Raw genomic sequence first — 13,726 nt, forward strand, 5'->3', positions numbered from 1 at the left:
TTCTCATAACAGGACCTACCTGGGCAATTTTCACATTGTCCAGTAGATGCCAGTATTGCAGTTGTACTGGAACAACTTGGCGAGGGGAACAGCAAGTTCTGAAGCACAGTCTTCAGTACTGTTGACAGAATGTTGTCAAGGCTAACAACTTTGCAGTACCAGTGCCTCCAGCCATTTCTTTGTATCACATGGAGTGAATTGAATTGTTTAAAGACTGGTAGCTGTGATTCTGGGGACCACTAGAAAACGCTGAAGAAAAATAATGCACTATATACTTCTGGCTGAAGATGGCTGCAAATGTTTCAGCCTTATCTTTTACACTGATGTGTTGTGCTTGTCTATCATGGGGATATTTGTGGAAACTCCTCCTCCAATGAGGTCCATATCATTCCTGACTGAATGTGACAGGATTGTAGAGCTTAGATCTGATCCATTGGTTAAGGGATTGTTTAGCTCTGTCACTTGCTGCTTATGCTGTTTGGCACACAGGTTATCCTGTTTGCTGCTTTCTCCAGGCTGACAACTCATTTTTAGGTTTTGCTCCTAGCATATCCTCTTACACTTTTCATTGAACCAGAGTTGAATCCCTGGCTTGACATAAATGGTATAATGGGGGATATAGCTGGCCATGAGGTAGCAGATTGTGCTAGAGTTCAATTTTGCTCCTGTTAATGATCCACAGTGCCTCATGGCTGCCCTGTCTTGAGTTACTAGATCGTTTTAAGTCTGTTCCAATTAACATGGTGATAGTGCCACAAAACATAACTTTTGTCTCCAACTTTGGTCACTCTTACCAATAGTGTCATGAACAGATGTATCTGCAGCTGGCAGATTGGTAAGAATGAGGTCAGGTATGTTTTTCCTTCTGGTTGGTTCCCTCATCACCTGCCACAGACCAAGTCTAGCAGCTAGGTCCTATAGGACTCAATCAGCTCAATCAGTAGTACTGCTGCCGAGCCACTGTTCCTGGTGAACAGTGAAATCCCTCACCCAGAGTACATTTTGTACCCTTGCTACCCTCAGTGCTCACTTGAAGGGATGTTCAACTTGGAGGAGTACCAACTCATCAACTGAGGAAGGATGGTACATAGTAATCTGCAGGAAATTTCCTTGCTCATGTTTGACTTGAAGCCATGAAACATCATGAGTTTTGGAGTCAATGTTGAGGATTCCTGGGGTAATTGTGTTGCCAACTCTGGTGGGCCTGGTCACACCCAGACATCGATTAGTCTGGGACATAGCCATTTGCATGAATCACAGCATCAGGGTGTTGCTTAACCAATCTGTGATAGACCAGCAGGAAGCTGGGAGAACACAGCAAGCCAGGCAGTACCAGGAGGGAGAGGAACACAGCAACCCAGGTAGCACCAGGAGGGAGAGGGACACAGCAACCCAGGTAGCACCAGGAGGCTGGGAGAACACAGCAAGCCAGGTAACACTAGGAGGCTGGAAAAACACTGCAAGCCAGGTAGCACCAGGAGGGAGAGGAACACAGCAAACCAGGTAGCACCAGGAGGGAGAGGAACACAGCAAACCAGGTAGCACCAGGAGGGAGAGGAACACAGCAAACCAGGTAGCACCAGGAGGGAGAGGAACACAGCAAGCCAGGCAGCATCAGGAGGCTGGAAGACCACATCAAGCCAGGCAGCACCAGGAGGTGGAGAAGTCAACGTTTCAGGTATAAACCTTTTTCAGGGCTGGGAGTGGTGTAAGCAGTACAGCGCTGTGCCAGAGAAAGGGTATCACTGCAAAGTCTCTTTGAAGGATGCCCACATATCCCCAGCCCTGAAGAAGGGTTATACCGGAAAAATTGACTTCACCACCAGTCTGTGAAACAATTTTCACGTTTTGGCACCAAACATTAGTAGAGGGGACCTTACAGGGTTGATAGGCCTATGTTTACTCTCTTCTATGTAAACAGACATTGCTGGAGAAACTCAGTAGGTCTCGTCACATCTGTGGAGAGGAAGCAAAGTTACCACTTTGAGTCCAGTGAGCCTTCTTCAGTACTGATTGTAACTACGAAGAGGTGGTATTAATGCCTGATGATGGGGTTGGGGGTGAGCGTAGTTGGGTGGGGTGCAGGTGGAGAGGAAGCCCAGAGGGACAGAGAGAAAGGGAAAGGAAGAAGAATAGCTAGAACCACAAAGGAATTGAGTTATTAAGCCAGCGAAGAAAAAAATGTTAGGTAGGTGATAATGGGAGTTATGAATGGGTGAAAATGGGTTGGCTGTGCTAAAGAAACCCATTTCATGACAGGAGCTAGGGTGTGGGTGACTAATAGACATGGGAGGACGTGTTCATGGTTTAAAATTATTAAGCTTAGTATTGAGTCCTGAAGTGGAAAATGAGATGCTGTTCTTCATTGAGCTTGCACTGAATACTGCAGCAGGCCAGAGACAGAGATGTTGGCCAGGGCCCACAGAGGTGTGTTGAAGTGGAAACTCTGGGTATTTTTTTTATAGACAGAATGTAGGTGTTCTGCAACACAGTTGCCCAGTCTGTGTCTCATCTCCCCAATGTACAGGAGACCACCTTGTGAGCAGTGAATGCAGGAGACTAGATTGAGTGAAGTGCAGGTAAAGTGCTGCTTCATCTTGAAGGTATATCTGGGATCCTGGAGGAGGGAGGAAGTAAACTGATGTGTTTTGCACCTTCTGTGATTGCATGGGCAGGTGCTGTGAGGGTGTTGGGAGTAGAGGAGGAGGTCTGCACCAGGCTGTTCCGGAAGGAATGGTCCCGACGGAAGAATGGGAGAATGTGTGTCTGGTATTGGCCTCTGGCTGGAATGGCGGAAATGACATCTTTTGGATGTGGAGGCTGGTGGGATGGAAAGTGAGGACTGGAAGCGTCTATTGTTGTGTGGGAGGGAAGGGAATGGTTGAGGGCAATTGTATGGAAAATGGGTGAGACACGGCTGAGGGATCTGTGACCACTTTGGTAAGAAATCCTCGGTTGAGGAAAAAGGTGAACAATTCTGAGGCCCCACAGCAGAATATGGCATCATCAGAATAGATGCAGCATCTTTCAGTATGCCCTTTAGTCCTCAAACTAACTCCTTCTTGAGAGCATTCAATGTTTTGGCCTCAATCACGTTCCTTGGCAGAGAATTCCACAGGTTCACCAAGGCCCTGAACAGTTCCAGCAAGATATCCCTGCTCCTGTACTTGAATCCTTTCGCTATGAGGCCAACACACCATTTGCCTTCTTCACTGCCCACAGCACCTACATGCTCACTTTCAGTGACTGGTGTACAAGGACACCCAGATCTCATCGCACCTCCCCATGTCCCAATCTATCATCATTCCGATAATCATCTGCATTCCTGTTTTTGCTACTAAAGTGGATAACCTTATATTTATCCATCTTACACATCACATGATATGCATTTGCCCACTCACTCAACGTAAGCAAACCACACTGATAACATTCGGACATCCTCCTCACAATTCACCCTCTTTGTGTTGTTTGCAAATTGTGGGTATTACATTTAGTTCTCCTGTTTAAATCACGAATGTATATTGTGAATAACTTGGGTCCAAACACTGTCCCTTTCGGTACCTGCTAGTCACCCCCTGCCACTCAAAACAAGTTCCACTTATTCCTGCTCTTTGTTTCCTGTCTGCTAAACAGTTCTCTATCCATGTCAATACACCACCCCAATCCCATGTGCTTTGATTTACATGATAAAGTGAGTTGTGAAGAACACATAAGGATGTTGTGGAGCGATAGTCATAGCTTAAGTGTCTGGGCAAAGATGTGAAAACTTATACAATGTGGGAAGATGTGAAATTGTCCATTTTGACTGGAAGATTAAAAACAAAGCATATTATCGAAATGGGAAGAGATTATGGAGTTTTGAGATGGATAGGAGTGTTGATATCTTTATGGCATGAATTGCAAAAGATAAGTATGCAGCTACATCAAATATTTAGGAAAGTTCATAGAATGTTTATCATTTATCATGAGTGAAAATAATACAAATTTGGGAGGTTATGCCTCATTTAAACATGGCGAGGTCACATTTAGAGTACTCTACTGTATTAGTCACCTTATTTAAAGGCTGCTGTAAGTGCATTGGAAGCAGTTCTGGAAAGGTTCAGCAGACTAATTCCTGCAAAGAGCTCTTGGCTTATAAGGAGAAGTTGGACAGGCCAGGCTTGTAATCACTAGAGTTGAGAAGAATCATAGGTGGCTGGATTGAAATAACGATCTTGAGGAGTCCTGGCAGGGTGGATGTCAAGGTGGTGAGTCCTCCGACAGGAGAATCTTAAAAATAGGGCTTAAACTACTCAAACAAATGAGTAGCCCATTTAAGACGGAGATGAGGAGAATTTCTGAGGCTTGAGAATCTTTGGAACTCTTCCTCAAAAAAATGTCAGGAGCAGAGTCTGAATATTTTTAAGGCAGAGGTAATTATGAACGTACAAATGAGGAGCAGATGCAGCTCTTTAAACAGGCACTACCATTTAATAAGATCACAGCTGCTCTGTTTGTGTTCCGAAATCCACATTCTCATTTCCCTTTAATTTCCTGGCACGTGTGTAAAGTGGATCTGAGTACTCTATCATCCCTTTCTGCTGTGATGCTGTACCTGTGACACATATAGACATGGTGGCTTCAGTGTCTTTGTGGCTACCTATCCTATACAGAGCTCTGAGCTCACTTCTTTGTTGCCATGTGGCCTGCATGTATCTACTGGAGAAGCTATATAGTTATTCTAAACGAATGCCAGGTTCTAGTCGTGTCATGATGGCGACATAAACCTCTGCTCCGCGATTCATTTTTATTCCTTCATCTCTCTCCTTTTCCCTCTACACTCCCCCAGCGAATACTGGCACAGAGACAACCAGCAGCAGCAAGTCCCCCAAAGCAGGAAGCCCTGGAATAGCACATGGGCCACGAGACCTGGTGCAGCCCCAGAGCAGCACGTGGGGAAGCAGCCCTGGAGCAGGGAGTGGGGGAACAGCTCTGGAGCAGCGAATGGAGAAGCAGCCCCGGAGCAGGGAGTGGGGGAACAGCCCCGGAGCAGGGAATGGGGAAGCAGCCCCGGGGCAGGGAGTGGGGAAGCAGCCCCGGAGCAGGGAATGGGGGAGCAGCCCCGGAGCAGGGAATGGGGAAGCAGCCCCGGAGCAGGGAATGGGGAAGCAGCCCCGGGGCAGGGAGTGGGGAAGCAGCCCCGGAGCAGGGAATGGGGAAGCAGCTCCGGAGCAGGGAATGGGGAAGCAGCCCCGGAGCAGGGAATGGGGAAGCAGCCCCGGGGCAGGGAGTGGGGAAGCAGCCCCGGAGCAGGGAATGGGGGAGCAGCCCCGGAGTAGGGTATGGTGGAGCAGCCCTAGAGCAGGGAGTGGGGAAGCAGCCCCGGAGAGGGAGTGAGGGAACAGCCCTGGGGCAGGGAGTGGGGCAACAGCCCCAGGGCAGGGAGTGGAGGAAGCAGCCCCAGAGCAGGGAGTTGGGGAACAGCCCCGGGGCAGGGAGTGGGGGAACAGCCCCGGGGCAGGGAGTGGGGGAGCAGCCCCAGAGCAGGGATGAGGGAACAGCCTCGGGGCAGGGGGTGGGGGAACAGCCCCGGAGCAGGGAGTGGGGGAACAGCCCCGGGGCAGGGAGTGAGGGAACAGCCCCGGAGTAGGGAGTTGGGGAACTGCCTCGGGGCAGGGAGTGAGCGAACAGCCCCGGGGCAGGGAGTGAGCGAACAGCCCCGGAGCAGGGAGTGGGGGAACAGCCCCGGGGCAGGGAGTGGGGGAGCAGCCCCGGAGCAGGGAATGGGGAAGCAGCCCCGGGGCAGGGAGTGGGGAAGCAGCCCCGGAGCAGGGAGTGGGGGAGCAGCCCCGGAGTAGGGAGTTGGGGAACTGCCTCGGGGCAGGGAGTGGGGTAACAGCCCCGGAGCAGGGAATGGGGGAACAGCCCCGGAGCAGGGAGTGGGGAAGCATCCCCGGAGCAGGATGTGGGGGGAACGGCCCTGGACCAGGGAAGGGGGAACAGCCCCGGAGCAGGATGTGGGGGGAACGGCCCTGAAGCATGGAAGGGGGAACAGCCCCGGAGCAGGGGGTGGGAGAGCAGCCCCGGAGCAGGGAGTGGGGGAACAGCCCCGGGGCAGGGAGTGGGGGAACAGCCCCGGGGCAGGGAGTGGGGGAACAGCGCCGGAGCAGGGAGTGGGGGAACAGTCCCAGAGCAGGGAATGGGGGAACAGCCCCAGAGCAGGGAGTGGGGGAGCAGCCCCGGAGCAGGGAATGGGGGAACAGTCCCAGAGCAGGGAGTGGGGGAACAGTCCCAGAGCAGGGAATGGGGGAGCAGCCCCAGAGCAGGGAATGGGAGAACAGTCCCAGAGCAGGGAGTGGGGGAGCAGCCCCGGAGCAGGGAATGGGGGAACAGTCCCAGAGCAGGGAGTGGGGGAACAGCCCCGGAGCAGGGAGTGGGGGAACAGCCCAGGAGCAGGGAGTGAGGGGGACAGCTACGGGGCAGGGAATGGGGGAACAGCCCTGGAGCAGGGAGTGGGGGAACAGCCCCGGAGCAGGAAAAGGGGAAACAGCCCCGGCGCAGGGAATGGGGGAGCAGCCCCAGAGCAGGGAGTGGGGGAACAGCCCCGGAGCAGGGAGTGGGGAACAGCCCCGGAGCAGGGAATGGGGGAGCAGCCCCGGAGCAGGGAGTGGGGGAACAGCCCCGGAGCAGGGAGTGGGGAACAGCCCCGGAGCAGGGAATGGGGGAGCAGCCCCGGAGCAGGGAGTGAGGAAACAGCCCCGGAGCAGGGAGTTGGGGAACAGCCCAGGAGCAGGGAGTGGGGGAACAGCTACGTGGCAGGGGGTGTGGTACAGTACCCGGAGAGGGAGTGGGGAAACAGCCCAAGCGCAGGGAATGGGGGAGCAGCCCCGGAGCAGGGAGTTGGGGAACAGACTCAGAGCAGGGAGTGGGGAAACAGCCCCTGAGCAAGGAGTGGGGAAACAGTCCCTGAGCAGGGTGTGGGAACAGTCCCGGACCAAGGAGTGGGGGAACAGCCCCAGAGCAGGGAGTGAGGAAACAGCCTCGGGGCAGGGAGTGAGGGGGACAGTTACGGGGCAGGGAGTGGGGAACAGCCATGGAGCAGGAAGTGGGGGAACAGCTACGGGGCAGGGAGTGGGGGAACAGCCCCGCAGCAGGGAATGGGGGAACAGCCCCAGAGCAGGGAGTGAGGAAACAGCCCCGGAGCAGGGAATGGGGGAACAGCCCCGGAGCAGGGAATGGGGGAACAGCCCCGGAGCAGGGAGTGGGTGAACAGCCCTGGAGCAGGGAGTGAGGGAACAGTTCCGGAGCAGGGAGTGGGGGAACAGCCATGGAGCAGGAAGTGGGGGAACAGCCCCGGTGCAGGGAATGGGGAATAGCCCTGGAGCAGGGAGTGGGGGAATGGTCCCGGAGCAGAGAGTGGGGAAACAGACCCGGAGCCGAGAATGGGGGAGGAGCCCCAGAGCAGAGAGTGGGGAAGCAGCTCCAGGGCAGTGAGTGGGGAACAGCCCCGGCGCAGGGAGTGTGGGAACAGCCCGGAGCAGGGAATGCAGGAACAGCCCCGGAGCAGAGAGTGGGGAAGCAGCCCTGGAGCAGGGAGTGAGGGAACAGCCCCGAAGCAGGGAGTGGGGGAACAGCTACGGGGCAGGGAGTGGGGGAATAGTCTCGGGGCAGGGGGTGGGGGAACAGCGCCGGAGCAGGGAGTGGGAGAGCAGCCCTGGAGCAGGGAGTGAGGGAACAGCGCCGGAGCAGGGAGTGGGAGAGCAGCCCTGGAGCAGGGAGTGAGGGAACAGCCCCAGAGCAGGGAGTGAGGGAACAGCCCTGGGGCAGGGAGTGAGGGAACAGTCTCGGGGCGGGGGGTGGGGGAACAGCCCCGGGGCAGGGAGTGAGGGAACAGCCTCGGGGCAGGGAGTGGGGGAACAGTCTCGGGGCAGGGGGTGGGGGAACAGCCCCGGGGCAGGGAGTGAGGGAACAGCCTCGGGGCAGGGAGTGGGGGAACAGCCTCTGGGCAGGGAGTGGGGGAACAGCCTCGGGGCAGGGAGTGGGGGAACAGTCTCGTGGCAGGGGGTGGGGGAACAGCCTTGGGGCAGGGAGTGAGGGAACAGCCCCGGGGCAGGGAGTGAGGGAACAGCCCCGGGGCAGGGAGTGAGGGAACAGCCTCGGGGCAGGGGGTGGGGGAACAGCGCCGGAGCAGGGAGTGGGGGAACAGTCCCGGAGAAGGGAGTGGGGGAACAGCCCCGGAGCAGGGAGTGGGTGAACAGCCCTGGAGCAGGGAGTGGGTGAACAGCCCCGGAGCAGGGAGTGGGGGAACAGCCCCGGGGCAGGGAATGGGGGAACAGCCCTGGAGCAGAGAGTGGGTGAACAGCCCCGGAGCAGGGAGTGGGTGACCAGCCCCGGGGCAGGGAATGGGGGAACAGCCCTGGAGCAGAGAGTGGGGAAGCAGCACCGGAGCAGGAAGTGGGTGAACAGCCCTGGAGCAGGGAGTGAGGGAACAGTTCCGGCGCAGGGAATGGGGAACAGCCTTGGGGCAGCGAGTGGGGGAACAGCCCTGGAGCAGGGGGTAGGGGAACGGTCCCGGAGTCGAGAATGGGGGAGCAGCCCTGGAGCATAGAGTGGGGAAGCAGGCCCGGAGCAGGGAGTGAGGGAACAGCCTCGGGGCAGGGAGTGGGGGGACAGCTACGGGGCAGGGAGTGGGTGAACAGCCCCAGAGCAGGGAGTGGGGGAACAGCCCTGGAGCAGGGAGTGAGGGAACAGCCTCGGGGCAGGGAGTGGGGGGACAGCCCCAGAACAGGGAGTGGGGGAACAGCCCCAGAACAGGGAGTGGGGGAACGGTCCCGGAGCAGGGAGTGTCGGAACAGCCCCAGAGCAGGGAGTGGGGGAACAGTCCCGGAGCAGGGAATGGGGGAACAGCCCTGGAGCAGGGAGTGGGGGAACGGTCCCGGAGCAGGGAGTGGGGGAACAGCCCCAGAGCAGGGAGTGAGGGAGGCAGCCGCGGAGCAGGGAGTGGGGGGAACAGCCCTGCAGCAGGGAGTGGGGGAACAGCCTCGGGGCAGGGAGTGGGGGAACGGTCCCGGAGCAGAGAGTGGGGAAGCAGCCCCAGAGCAAGGAGTGGGTGAACAGCTCTGGAGCAGGGAGTAAGGGAACAGTCCCGGAGTAGGGAGTGGGGGAACAGCTACGGGTCAGGGGGTGGGGTACAGTACCTGGAGAGGGAATGGGGAACAGCCCTGGGGCAGGGAGTGGGGGAACGGTCCCGGAGCAGGGAATGGGGGAACAGCCCCAGAGCAGGGAGTGGGGGAACAGCCCCGGGGCAGGGAGTGGGGGAACAGCCCCGGAGTAGGGAGTGGGGGAACAGCCCCGGAGCAGGGAGTGGGGGAACGGTTCCGGAGCAGGGAGTGGGGAACAGCCCTGGCGCAGGGAGTGGGGGAACAGCCCAGGAGCAGGGAGTGGGGGAACGGTCCCGGAGCAGGGAGTGTCGGAACTGCCCCAGAGCAGGGAGTGGGGGAACAGTCCCGGAGCAGGGAATGGGGGAACAGCCCCAGAGCAGGGAGTGGGGGAACAGCCCCGGAGTAGGGAGTGGGGGAACAGCCCCGGAGTAGGGAGTGGGGAACAGCCCTGGAGCAGGGAGTGGGGGAACGGTCCTGGAGCAGGGAGTGGGGAACAGCCCTGGCGCAGGGAGTGGGGGAACAGCCCTGGCGCAGGGAGTGGGGGAACTGTCCCGGAGCAGGGAGTGGGGGAACAGTCCCGGAGCAGGGAATGGGGGAACAGCCCCAGAGCAGGGAGTGAGGGAGGCAGCCGCGGAGCAGGGAGTGGGGGGAACAGCCCTGCAGCAGGGAGTGGGGGAACGGTCCCGGAGCAGAGAGTGGGGAAGCAGCCCCAGAGCAAGGAGTGGGTGAACAGCTCTGGAGCAGGGAGTAAGGGAACAGTCCCGGAGTAGGGAGTGGGGGAACAGCTACGGGTCAGGGGGTGGGGTACAGTACCTGGAGAGGGAATGGGGAACAGCCCTGGGGCAGGGAGTGGGCGAACAGCCCTGGAGCAGGGAGTGAGGGAACTGTCCCGGAGCAGGGAGTGTCGGAACAGCCCCAGAGCAGGGAGTGGGGGAACAGTCCCGGAGCAGGGAATGGGGGAACAGCCCCAGAGCAGGGAGTGAGGGAGGCAGCCGCGGAGCAGGGAGTGGGGGGAACAGCCCTGCAGCAGGGAGTGGGGGAACAGCCTCGGGGCAGGGAGTGGGGGAACGGTCCCGGAGCAGAGAGTGGGGAAGCAGCCCCAGAGCAAGGAGTGGGTGAATAGCTCTGGAGCAGGGAGTAAGGGAACAGTCCCGGAGTAGGGAGTGGGGGAACAGCTACGGGTCAGGGGGTGGGGTACAGTACCTGGAGAGGGAATGGGGAACAGCCCTGGGGCAGGGAGTGGGCGAACAGCCCTGGAGCAGGGAGTGAGGGAACAGTCCCGGAGCAGAGAGTGGGAGAGCGCAGTGGCTCAGTGGTTTGCACTGCTGCCCCACATTACCAGGGGCCCGGGTTCAATTCCCAACTCAGGCGACTGTGTGGCGTTTGCATATTCTCCCCGTGTCTGTGTGGGTTTCCTCCGGGTGCTCTGGTTTCCTTCAACAGTCCAGAGATGTGCCGGTTAGGTGAATTGGCCATGCTAAATTGCCCGTAGTGTTAGGTGCATTTGTCTGGGTGGGTTGCTGTTTGGCGGGTTTGTGTGGACTTGTTGGGCCGAAGGGCTGTTTGCACACAGGAGGGAATCTAATCTAAAAGCTTTGCAGCATTAATATGGCCAAGTGTGCCATACTGTTAAATTGAGTCAATCCCGGGGGACCAATCCATTCTTCTTCTTATTCTACTTTTCCATAGATTTTTGGAACTGCTGAGTGTCGTCTTTCCTATTTGAAAGGGCGGTCGAGAATCAAACAGATTGATGTGGCGTTGGAGTCACTGGGTAAGGAGTGGAACACATTGCCAAAGAAGACTGTGGAGGATAAGTCATTGAGTGTTTTTAAGACAGGTTCCTGATTAATAAGGGGACAAAGGTTATGGAAAAAGGCAACATAATGGGGTGAAAAACATATCAGCTATGGTCAAATGGTGAAGCAGACTCAAGGGACCAAATGGCCTAATTCTGCTCCTATGGCATACTTTTCGCCTAAATGAAGTGGGTGGCACAGTGGTTAGCACTGCTGCCTCACAGCCCCAGGTTCAATTCCCACCTCAGGCAACTGACTGTGTGGAGTTTGTACATTCTCCCTGTGTCTGTGCGGGTTTCCTTCCACTGTCCAAAGATGTGTAGGTCAGGTGAATTGGCTATGCTAAATTGCCTGTAGTGTTAGTTAAGGGGTAAATGTATGGGTGGGTGGCGGGTTGGTGTGGACCGAAGGGCCTGTTTCCACACTGTAAGTAATCTAATCAAACCCAACTTTTTTTTTTACAATAATATGGTGGATTTGGACAATTATTACTACTCTTTTATTCCAGAATAGTTCTAAAATATCAACCTGTTCACATATGTTACTATGCACTGTTGGAGGAGGTAGGACTTGAACACAGATCAAAGGTAGGGATGATACCATTGCATCTCAAAAGACCTTTCCAAAGTTATTTAATTGACTGAGTTTAAGAGTCCCCAGCTGCCATGGTGAGATTTAAACTCAATCTCCAGAGCATTGGGGATTACTCGTCCAGTAACATTATGACCATACAGCTCTTCCCATAGGAGATTCTGATTCCCAAAATCGTTTCTAGCTATTTCCAAAATTCTTTCTTTATTTTTACACAGACTTTAAAGCTTTTCTTCTCCAAATACGATTATATTTAACCAACTACTTGTATTCCAACTCAGTCTCACTCCTTCCCAGTAGCTCCTCTCTCAAGACGCATCCAGCTGCACTAATATCCTGCTCCCAATCTGGCGTGGAGCATACTTTTCCTTGTTCAAAGTCTTTACATTCCAGTGTTCCCAGAGGTCGCTTAACAGAGATATTTTTAGGGGGCTAAATTAGTTTGTTAAAACGTTTGTTTAAATGAACTGAAGAACCTTTAGCATTTATGATCTGACATCTGGCAAGCCCAAGAGTTTGCACATTCATTTTGTTCTTGCCCCAGTTTGTTATGTGAAGGAACGCATGACTTTGGTAAGATTGCTGTTGACACAATATGAGTAAAAAGTGTTTGAAAATGCCATGCAAATGGCGCATGTACAATTGCCAACAATTATTAGGCAGTTGAATCCATATCTTCTGAGAAAGTTGTGCCCTTTTTTGGTAAGAATACAGAATCAACGCAATACCAGTTATTGGCCACAATTGAGAGAATGTTAAAGGGAAAAATAGTCGAAGGAAATGTGTTTTGTTCAGAATCTGTCCAATGTGTGGAAAATGTATCTTATCAACAAAAGAAAGGCTTAAACCATAAGAAGGCAGAACAGAAGCAGGCCATTCAGCACCTTGAGCCTGCTCCAATGTTCAATAGGATGGCTCATCTGACATTCCTCACTCTCACTTTCCTGCCCTTTCCCTGTGACCCTTGATTTCCCAACAGATCAAGAATCTATCTGTCTCAGCTTTAAATATATGTAGAACATAGAACAATACAGCACAGTACAGGCCCTTTAGTCCTCAGTGTTGTGTCGGCCTTTTACCCTACTCTAAGATCAAATTAACCTACACACCCTTCATTGTACTGTCTCCCATGTGCCTATCCAAGAGTCGCTTAAATGTCCCTCATGTATCTGACTCTACTACCACCCACTGGCCGTGCATTCCATACACCCACCACTCTCTATGTAAAGAACCCAACTCTGACATCTCCCCTAGACTTTCCTCCGATCACCTTAAAATTACTCCCCCTCATGATAGTCATTTCTCCCCTGTGAATAGACTCTGGCTATCCACTCTATCTCTGCCCCTCATCATCCTGCACACCTCTAACCAGTCACCTCTCATCCTTCTTTGCTCCAATGATAAAGACTCTGCCCATCCAACTCCACCAAAGCTCATTATGGCACAGAGTTCCAAAGACTCTCAACCCTCGGGGAGAAGAAATTCCTCCTCATCTCCATCTTACATAGACACCCTTTTATCCTGAGATTGTGCTCTTAGTCCTAGACTCTCCCATGAGGGTAAACATACACTTGCATTTATATAGCATCTTCCACAACCACAGGATGTCCCAAAATGTGCTTCACCTGGTGGCTCACTGATGATGTTACCTCCTTTGGTCTGAAAAGGAACCTTCATCTCAGTGAGCAAACCTACATCCAGATGTCCTAAAATATTTTATAACCAAAGGACCATCTCTTCTGAAATGTATATGCAAAGCTGTCTGTAGCAAGAAGTTGAAATTTGAGCCGGTTTGTCTCCGACTTTGAGCTTGAGGCTGAACTGCAGACATTGTGACACATCGGGGAGGGGAAACATTACTTGGATTCTTCGTACCTGGAAATAGTCACACCAGTTGAGAGAAGGTGTTCTGATTTGGTCAGTGTTCAGGGACAGGAGAGTGAGATTGTGAATGGAACAGGTGAGGGGGCCCAGAGGCAGAAGCACAGGAATCTCAGTCTTTGCAACACTTCAACAGGTTGGTTGTTGAAGCTTGACAGTAAGTATGGCGGGGGAATGAGCTAAATGACCGTAGTACCATAGTATACAAAGCCATTCAAGCTGTGGAGAACAACTGTGGTTGTAGCTGGGGACAGTGTGGTGAGGGGGTTTCAAACTGCTCTCTGCAGTAAAGAATGAGAGTCCAAAAGGTTATGT

General features: G+C 54.4%; 1 long non-coding RNA gene across 2 annotated transcripts in view; it reads left to right on the forward strand.

Annotated features, from left to right (window-relative positions):
• Positions 1 to 11,286, forward strand: part of LOC140484569 (uncharacterized) — a 54,978-nt gene extending 43,692 nt beyond the window's left edge. For both annotated transcript variants that reach the window (XR_011962292.1, XR_011962291.1), the window contains one exon: positions 10,830 to 11,286. This is a non-coding gene — a long non-coding RNA (uncharacterized lncRNA). The remainder of the gene's footprint in view (positions 1 to 10,829) is intronic.
• The last annotated feature ends 2,440 nt before the right edge of the window (positions 11,287 to 13,726 follow it).

The sequence above is a fragment of the Chiloscyllium punctatum genome, chromosome 13 (assembly GCF_047496795.1).
Source record: "Chiloscyllium punctatum isolate Juve2018m chromosome 13, sChiPun1.3, whole genome shotgun sequence".
NCBI classification, from domain to species: Eukaryota; Metazoa; Chordata; class Chondrichthyes; order Orectolobiformes; family Hemiscylliidae; genus Chiloscyllium; species Chiloscyllium punctatum.